Raw genomic sequence first — 10,084 nt, 5'->3', positions numbered from 1 at the left:
GAGAATATGGAAATGTCCTTGAGCAGGTACTTCAAGGGTTTTTTTAAACTATATATTTGGAAAGGAATATAAAGACATCGAGGTAATTATATTAGAATAGCAAATTTACGTTACCTACTGTTTTTCAAATTTGTTTTTTTAAATATTAAAATAACAAAATTAAGCTGAGAAATAAAGGAAAACTTTCTATATTGACGGTGTCTGTCTATTACTTATAAGGATATCAAACTGAGAGAAGGGTAGGAAAATACAAAATATCTGTAGGGATGTTCCTCATTCAATTCAGGCAGGAATTCTCGGCCGAGCGGTACCGGTTATACCAATCGAGACTCTGGAGGCCAGTTTAAGTCATTTGCTGCATGGCAAGCAAGAACTCATGTAAGAAGGGAGAAATGGTCCGCTTATATTACAGAAAGCTGAGAAGTCTCCAGGGACTTTCTTTGCAGTCCAAAATTTATACTAGGAGTTATGATTTGATCTCAGTAGTCAAAATGCTTTTTTCCCCCACATTCCAAACTACAACCAGCCAAATAAGCGTATGGTAATAGTTAGCAAGGAGCAAAGCAAGGGCATTTCTCTCTTGCATTTTTGCTTGAAATACTATGCACTTAAAACAATATGTTTATGTGTGATGGTCAAGCATCCTTTTTATTAATGGTGACTGTTAAACTCCACAAGAGGATTAGATTATCATCTTGCAAGGCAGACTGGGAAAATTTAGTGTACATGAATCACCTTTCTCAGATGTTCTCCTTGCAGTTACAGAAAATTGCAAAGAAACATCCTAGGCAGGAATGAGCTATAATTGCATAAAGAAATTTCCACACAGAAAACACAATTCTGGTCTACATGTAAAGTAAATCCCGATTATAAAAAAGATGTAGCTGTGAAGAACAGGTGGCCTAAAGGAAGAAAGAAAGCAGGGCAACACTAGCTTTTTAAAACTTGTAAACCTAACCTGAGAGCTCACATTTTATATCCTTCCCACATAGAGTGGTTTTGTAGAAAGATTCTGAACCCTGACTGCATATCAGTGTCACCTTAGAGTGCTTCAAATTCCTGACCTCCAGGCCATGACAGAACAATTAAAGTATAATCTCTCTGGGTATTTTTAAATCTCCCCAAGAGATACCAATATGCAGTTAATGTTTCAAATCACTGCCTTATTGAAATATCAATGGTTCAAAATAGTTATTTCATAAATAGAGGTAGCAAATAAAAATAGAGGTTACCAAAAAATGTCCTGATAGGTAGTACAAATAAGTGAAGCTGTCCAGATATTTTTTTTATAATAGTGGCCTCAGTTCTTTCAAAGCACACACTTTGCTTAAAACATATTTAATATGTAGGGATAGTGTGTACTCCTTCAAAAATATATGCTTTCCTGCATCTTTTTAAAAACACATGGCCATTGGTGTCTGTCTCTTATTTGCCCAACTTTAGCAGGTGTATTTTAGTTTCTCTATCAACATATATAAATATAGCACTAGGGCAGTGGTTTTCAACCGATTAGCCACAAGAATTTTTAAAATATGCAATACCTGACTATTTAGTCAGGGGCACTGACCTCTTATCCCTTTGACTGTCCAGTTAGAAAATGAAAACAGCCAACACAACAGCAGCTGTTGCAGCATGAGTAAAATCAAAATTGCACCTATTTTTTTGTCAGATTGGCAAAAAATATTTTTCTGTGCGCCACAGAATTTTAGTAATTAGTCTGTGTGTGCCATGAGGTGAAAAGGTTGACAACTTCGGCACTGGGGTGATAATAAAGGACAATTAACTTGTGTCAGCCCTGCTAATGGCAGCTGCTCTTCATGCAGGAATGCAGACCCAGGCATTGCCGTATTTAGGGATACAATAGATGAGGATTCAGATTTGCATGTGAAGTCACTCAATATTTAAATATTGAGACCCCAATATTTAAAAAACTCAGTGCACATTAACATTTCAAGCAGAAGAACATACTCCTGTGAGCTTTTCTTGCTCACAGACTAAATCTGGCTGCCTGGGTAGTGGTTCATACTCTTTGGTGTAAAGTAAACTTATCAAGGCACCGTATCAATTAATCTTATTGAATCATTTGAACAATAGTCAGTCATTGGTTTTAAAATAGGATGGGAATTCAAGTACCCAAAATGTCTGGTCTCTAAAGGTCAAGACACTAGAGTTAAGGCACATGGCCAATTAGTCTATTGGCCAAAAGGATTTGATGAGTTACCATATATAGTAACATTAAATCAACTCTTCCTTGGTCAGAGTAGGTTCCATGGTTTCTGACAGACGTTAGTGAAATGATAGCCATAGGAACAAATGCACCAACACCACTGGAGTCTGAGGCTTGGAACATATCTTTGCACTGTTGACCCATACTTGCCTTGTTACTGTGGAAACCATCTCTGCCTCTTGTTAGCTCCATGATCTAAACAGCTCAGTTAATCTACCACGTAACTTTTTCTCCAGGTTTGTTCTTGGGGAAAATTTGTGGAAACAAAGTATGTTCTCCTTTGGCTGACTAGACAAGAGAACTAACATTACATCTAGAGAGTGAATATGAGAGCCACCTGGAGGATTTGTTAAAACATTGCTGGTGCACAGCTCCAGAGCTGTGGAGTGGGACCTGAGAATCTGCAGTTCTAACAAGCTGCCAGGTGATGCAGATTGGGAACCACATTTTGGATCCTTAGGTCTTGAGTCTTTAACTCTTATTTTCCCAATAAATTGTTTTTGTATCCTTTGTCTCTGAATTAGTGGGAAATGATGTTCTTTAAATATTTGTTAGTGTGCCCTGGCTGGTGTGGCTCAGTGGATTGAGTGCTGGCCTGCAAACCAAAGGGTTGCTGGTTTGATTTTCAGTTAGGGCACATGCCTGGGTTGTAGGTCAGGTCCTCAGTAGGGGGCAAACAAGAGACAACCATACTTTGATGTTTCTCTTCCTCTCTTTCTTCCTCCCTTCCCCTCTGCCTAAAATCAATCAATAAATAAAATCTTTAAAATAAATAAAATAAAAATAAATAAATATTTGTTACTGTGCTTGTTAGAATAAAGTAAAATAAAATACCAATGTTGAATATAAATTAGATAGCATTCCTCCACAGAGCCAGCAGTAATCTTTGAGGTCTATTAATTGGCAATTTTAGGAGCCACTTGAGTTGTTTTTCCTGTGAATTTTCCATGGAAATCAATGAAAGCTGTTTCTGCACTTCCAAATTTCCCGGTTTGTTGGCAGGGAGGATGATTGGCGAATCCCAGAGCCCATACCTCATGTACCAAACATGTGTGCTTGGATTGTCTGGTTGAAAGTTTGGTGTCTTTTTCTTGTCTCTATGTATCTGACATGATTTTCTAAGACAGTCGAATCATGAGGCACGTTCAGGAGGCTGTTTATGATTTCCTCGTTATTATGATGTTAGTTACTGGAGCTGCCATCTGTCAGGCATGCACCCAGTAATTGAACTCTCTGGAGATCAGAATTACTGAGAGAGGGAAAACATTAGTATGTTCAGTGCAGCCAGATATGTTTTTTTCTGTAGTATTTTCTGGAAGGCATAATATGTGTACTAGTTTCATTTGGAACAAACCAGAAAAGAAAATAGGCCTGTGGTTCTTAAGATCAGTGGCTGAGACATTAGAAAATCCTAGTCACCTTTGGGATGGGAGGTGGAATGCCCGGGTTCCACTCCAGGCTAATTAAATCTGATGCTCCAGGGTGGAGCCTGGCACTGTCATATTTAAAAATCTCCCAGATCAGTGGTTCTCATGGTTTGGCCTGCATCAGGATCCCCTGGACAGCTTGTTGAAGATTGCTGGGTCCCACTCCTAGAGTTTATGATTAAAATACATCTGGGTTGAGAGGCCCAACAATGTGCATTTCGAAGAAGTTCCAGGTGATGCTGATGCTGCTGGTTCTGGGACCACACTTTGGAAACCATTGCTCTTGATGATTACAGTGCGCAACTCAGACAGCGTGGCTGCGGTGGGAAGAGGTTGCCTTTTCTCCGAGCTCAGCTGTTAGCTACTTACTTCATTGACGCAGGTGTTCCTAGCAAGCTAAATAATAACCCTTAAATTCATTGTGAACCTTCTTTACACACTAAAGTATTTTGGGGAGTTGTGCTTTTTGTTGTCTTGGAGTCCATCAAATTACATGGAAATTTAGTTGTGTGGAAACAAACTATATAATATTTATATCAAAATTTGTCACTTTAACCATTTCTGACTGCATCAGTCAACTTCAGAGAGCTCGATCTTTGCTGTTATTTTTCAGTTTTCTGAAATTTTATTTACCAGGCCCTTAGATTAGAGGAAAATAGCAACTGCAGTATCAGAAAGCCAAACATAAATTAGATCTATGTGGGCAGTTTCTGCACTATACTCCCTGGGAATAATAAATCCAGTCATTTGACGAGGCTTGCCATTCCTGGGAGATCATTTTTACCAACATGTGTCAAGATCATCCTTCAGCTCAGTGCATCCTAGCAGTTTTCAAGTCTTGGTTCTTGTTTTGGTTCTTGGCCTTCCTCTGATCCCACAGGATTCTGAGTGTATTTTAATTATAATCAAACATTTAAAAATGTGTCTGTTTTTCTCACTGCACCAAATGTTCACATGTTTCTTTCTGACGTAACAAGAGCAAGTCCTTCATGGGCATATCTGGATTCTTATCACTGAGTGGGTTTGGGCAAATTACTTGTTCTCTTACACCTCAGTTTTCTTTTTGTTTTTTAAATTTTTTATTGTTATCCTCCTACAATTGTCCTATTTTCCCCCATTGCTCTCCCCTGCCCTTCACCGCCCCCCCCACCCCACTCCCACAGTCAATCCCCACCCTGTTTCCACATCATTCATACATGTCAGTGGATCAGACCCTTCCCCTTCTTTCCCCCCTTCTTATCTGTAAAATGAGAGGCTAATCTGTCTCACAAGGATATTGCAAGGATCAAATGAGATAAGGAAGTCCAAGTCCCCAGCATAGTTCCTACATAAAAGTGCTCTATAAGTTGAACAATTTTTTGTGGCAATGATGGCATGTAAGAAGCTCTTGGAATCCTAAGTGTGGGGGAGGTCACCATGATCGAAACTGGGGACTCGCTCAAACCACAGAACCAAAATAAATAAATCACATGTAACTCCATCCTGTGTACACGCGAATTCACTCCGTGTCTACATCACTTTTGCACTTTGTGCTGAAGTATTTAGTATTCCTCAAGAGAGAAAATTGTAGGCCAGACCCCTGAAGAATAACTCTGAAGAATAACTTTTGTAAGCATAATTGCTGATCTAATTTTTAGTACCATATTTCATATTTATATCGTGGCAGGATCTATCTGTTTATTAGGCACTATTTTCAATGTGAGGCCTTAGGAATAATTCATTTAGGCTTAATTAAAAATGAAACTTGATTTAATGAAAGGATTACCTTCACAATAAATGTTAGATTGGATTTTTTTTGAAGTTTGTATATCTTTATTCTAATTATCATGTGGCGTGTACCTCGTGAGACTGTGCTTATTTATACCTTAAGCCAGTCCTACAGATGCAGACCTCATCTCACTAAACAAAGGTTGGAACTTTACCCTCCATTGGGCAAGGTGAGGACAGACTGCAGTTTTTCAAAGTCAGCACTAGTTTGAAAGAAATAGAGTCTATGTGAAAACCAAAACCAAAATCAAAATTATACTGGAGAGCTCTAGTTACTTTTATCTGGGTATGTTAATTTATCCAAGCTACAATATAACTTTATTACTGTATAACATGACTATATACCTATGTATAGGTATGTAGACAATTTATTTTAAGTACATTAAGTTTAATTTGTTACATCAATTATATGTGCAATTTCTTCAAGTTAGGGAGTTTCCCCATTAGTCCCCAAAATGTGTGCACCTCGGTGTTCACAGGTATGTTTATGTTACATGTGCTTTTGTATCAGTCTGAGAACGGTTTATTTGGGGAAGGTTATAATTCACAGTAACAAACCTTGGATAATCATTGCAATATAATGGACATAAAGCTTTGTTTTATTTTCCTTAAGTACTTCTGTTAAAACCCCACTTAAAATAATATAAATATGTTTATATTCTACCTTGTCTTCTGTGGTTTTGATAATAGAGTTTTTTCATGTGTATCTTTATATTTTAGTAAGCTAATGAGACAAGCAGTTCTCTCAGGTTTCATTTTGCCTAGTTGTGAGTAAGGGCTGAGTTTTCTCCTACAGGGTTAACCATTCCTCTCTCTTTCTCTCAGGAAGCTCATCTCTTCTTTCCAGTAATGAGCTTAAAACTTAAAAACATTGATGTGCCAAGGGATGCATGGGATTAGGACCACCATAATGAGGGTAACCCCCACATCTTTTACCTGAGTCCACTCTGAGTTCTTCCCAACTTTTTACTTCTTTATCTTGAGGTTCTTATTGAGTATTTCTGCTTCTCTGTTCTGCCAGTGTTCAAATTACATCAAGGGGAAAAAACTGTAATCCATTAGAATTTACTCTGCAGGATTCAGGTACATAGAAAATTGACTGTTTTCTGTAATTAAATTTGATTATGAGCTCCCATTATGGTGAAAAAACAAACTTGGTCTCACTTTTTCAAAATAATTCATTTTTTTCCCTTGATACAATTTAATCTCAATGTAAGACAATGAGTCCAGAATCCTTTTCTCGCACTCCCCCTTTCCTTCCCTTCTTTTGAGAAGGAGGAGGAAGCCTACCTAACACCATGGTGGGGAGTTGAGATGGGATGGAGTGTTCAGGATGTCCACTCTGCTCCCTCTGGCCACCGTGAGTGAGGTAACTGGATTTACTCTTGTCTGAGCATTGGTCACCACTCACTGCTCATGTCCCTGGAGCTTGGGATAGCCCCAGGCCTCAAAGTTCAGAGAATCTGCAAATGTCTAGTTCAGCTTCATAATGACCACCCAGTATTCTTCTCTCAGAATCCCAAATATGAGCCAGGGCACAAGTCCCCTCTATTTTAGATTATCCTCCAGTCTATCTGGAGTTGATACAGTTTTCTCTTGGGCCCTCATCTTCATGCCAGGCCTTTCTCAGTGATCCAGGCTGTGTTTTAATGCTGGACTTCCACCTCTTTACAATCTCTTCATTGTGCAGTACAGCTAGCAAGGGCCTTTAAAAATCATTTAAAATAAAAATATCTTTATTCCATATTGTGCAGTTACCTTGAGTATTTGTGTGCTGAGCCTTTCCGCTTTGACTCTTGGGGTCTCATAAACCCACCCTCTCAACACCTGGCTCTTTCAAATAAAAGCTTTGGGTCTCACAGCATTGTCTCTGAAATAGACATTAAGAATCTATTTTAGAAATAAAAAATAGATTATTAAATTTTTTCTGCTAGATTCTTCCTTTCTTTTGAACTAATGGATACTTTAACTCTGAGGAGTATAGGCTAAGAGTTAGCAATAATGAAAGAAAAATGGCATTAAATAATATTTCAGAATTATTTGCTATTACTAATTTATTTTTTATTTAATCTTTATTGTATTTTTCCCATTACTATCTAGTCCCCTTATACCCCTCTCCCCCAACAATCACCACACTGTGGTCCATGTCCATGAGTACTTTTTCCTTTTTGCTCTATCCCTCCATCCCCTAACCTCCCCGACCTTAGTGGTCATCCTGCTCTCCATCTAGGAGTTTGTCTGCATCCACCTTAAAAATGTGTTACAGACCTTGCATATTGGTTTTGTCCATTATTGTTCCAGAAAATATTTCATTTTTTTACTTTTGTATTAATTATGTAGCCTTACTTATTCAAATAGTCTATTGCCCTTTCCATTTGATCAAAAAGTAGAGGCAACGATAATGCATAAGATGCATAAGAAATTCACTAATATTTATTGGCAGATTTCTATAATTTTGGACATATTGAAAAATTTCTGCAATAATCTGTTCTGTGAGATTTAAAAAACTGTTTATTTTTTAACTGTGTAGATTTTTAAAACTATAGTTTCATGGAAAACAAAAAACCTGCAGTGTAGGAGTTGATTTGTAACACCAAATTATAATTTTATTTATATATATGTGTATATATATATGTGTGTGTGTGTATATATACTATGTGTACATCTATATATGTGTGTATATATACACATATATATAGTTTTATATAGACATTTGGAGTTTGCTCTATTATTCCCAATGTGATGGCAACTATCTCTAATGATTCAGGATAAAGAACTGCATAAACACAAAAGCTATTTCAATAAGCTTCATTCATTGAACCACTGGTAGGGAAAATAATTTATCAGATTTTCTAACTATTGAGAAAACCCTCTAAGGGTAAATCCATGTTTCCACAGAAACATAAAGGGAATTACTATTTATGAAGGATATTATGTGCTGAGTACTACACTAATAGCTCATATGTATGTGATGTTTTATTTAATCTCTATTAGATATGTAGTTCTTGTAATAATGAAGTACTTTACAATGAAGCAACCAGCATATGGCCAAACTGTAATTTAAAACGAGGTCTCTTTCTTTCAACCTAATGCCAAACACAAAACCCATCTTTTTACAATCTCTCCATTACATGAGCAGTAGGTGACATTTGAAAATGGTAATATTTCTAAAAGAGATATTTCATAGAAAACAGGTAACCATGTAATCAGAAAGTGATTAACATATTTTAATATTATGTTTTCCCATAAACTATACAAATTTATTCTGACTCCTCATATATTAACTCAGTATGTGGCTTTGAAACTATAAATGAGTGATTTTGAAAACAACTAAGCACAATAGTTTGATGTAAATTCAGTGACTCTTGGGGGTTTGACGTAACTGTAATCAACATAGAAAGCACCTGGAAATTATTTTAGAAATAGAAAGATTTCCCTTCTCATGCTCTGTCCTATCCATAAAGTAAAAAACTACTCACAGTACCACTCAGGACCCCAAGCACCCTGTGAGCAGGGCTGTACATCACACAGAGGACAAAGATGAGTAAGATATAATCTCTTAACATCTAATTGATGTCAACATTAATCTAAAACATTTTTGGCATGTGTTGCTCTGAGACAGATCCCTGAGGGCAGGTATACTGTTTTCCCAGATTTCTTTTCGTACTTTACAATGTTGTATATATAGGAAGTGCCTGTACATACTCATCTGATGGTGATGGAATGAAAGCATGGTAAAATGGAGCCTCAGTTTGGTAGTGTGGAACCTGGTACCAATTAGCTATTGAATATGAATTAATCGCATCGAATTGACTTTCAAGGTACTTCTTAAGACATGACTGAGGGCTCAATCTTATCTGGAGAAACTGAGTTAGTAGCAGGGACCCTTATAAGCTGTGAAATTCTGTGTATCTTTTGGGGGACATCATTGACTTTAGGTGCTGTTTTCCATTTCATAAAAAATTGTCTTTGATCTACTGTATATCACCTAGGAATTAATTGTGCAATTTAGAAAAAGCTATCAAGGCTTTCTTATAATTTAAAAAAATTTTCAATCACAGTCAACATTTAATACTGTATTAGTCTAAGTAGTGGTTAGACATTTACACACCTTATGAAGTGATAACCCCCAATAGGTGTAGTACCTATCTGGCATCATTCATAGTTATTACAATATTATTGACTACATTTCCTATGCTGTATTTTACATTCCTATGACTATTTTGTAACTGCCAATTTGCACTTCTTAATCCTTTCACCTTTTTCATACATGCCCCAAACCCCTTCCCATCTGACAACCACCAGTTTCTTCTCTGTATCTATGACTTTTTGTTTGTTCATGTATTCTGTTCTTTAGACTCCACATGTAATTGAAATCATTTGGTATTTGTTTCTCTCTGTCTGACTTATTTCATTTAGCATAATGCCCTGTAGGTCCATCCATGTCGTTGCAAATGGTAAGCTTTCATTCTCCCCTATGGCCAAGTAATATTCCATTTTTTATATGTGGCACATATCTTTGTCTAATTATCTGTTGCTGAACACTTAGATTATGTCCATATTTTGGCTATTGTATATGAAATGTCCTTATTTGTGCTTTGCTGTAGCCTTTGCTTTAAAGTCTGTTTAGTATGATATAAGTATTGCTACCCTAGCTTTTTTT

The 10,084-nt window shown here is 36.9% G+C and overlaps 1 long non-coding RNA gene across 1 annotated transcript; it reads right to left on the bottom strand.

Annotated features, from left to right (window-relative positions):
- Positions 1 to 502: 502 nt before the first annotated feature.
- LOC118499702 lies at positions 503 to 1,487 on the bottom strand. Its single transcript, XR_004902211.1, has 2 exons — positions 1,133 to 1,487; positions 503 to 1,012 (listed from the first exon to the last, which is right to left on the bottom strand). It is a non-coding gene; the product is annotated as an uncharacterized LOC118499702 (long non-coding RNA).
- Positions 1,488 to 10,084: the final 8,597 nt, after the last annotated feature.

The sequence above is a fragment of the Phyllostomus discolor genome, chromosome 3, assembly GCF_004126475.2.
Source record: "Phyllostomus discolor isolate MPI-MPIP mPhyDis1 chromosome 3, mPhyDis1.pri.v3, whole genome shotgun sequence".
In the NCBI taxonomy this organism is placed as follows: Eukaryota; Metazoa; Chordata; class Mammalia; order Chiroptera; family Phyllostomidae; genus Phyllostomus; species Phyllostomus discolor.
Note: the sequence above shows the minus strand (reverse complement) of the source record. Positions and strands in the feature narration are given on the sequence as shown.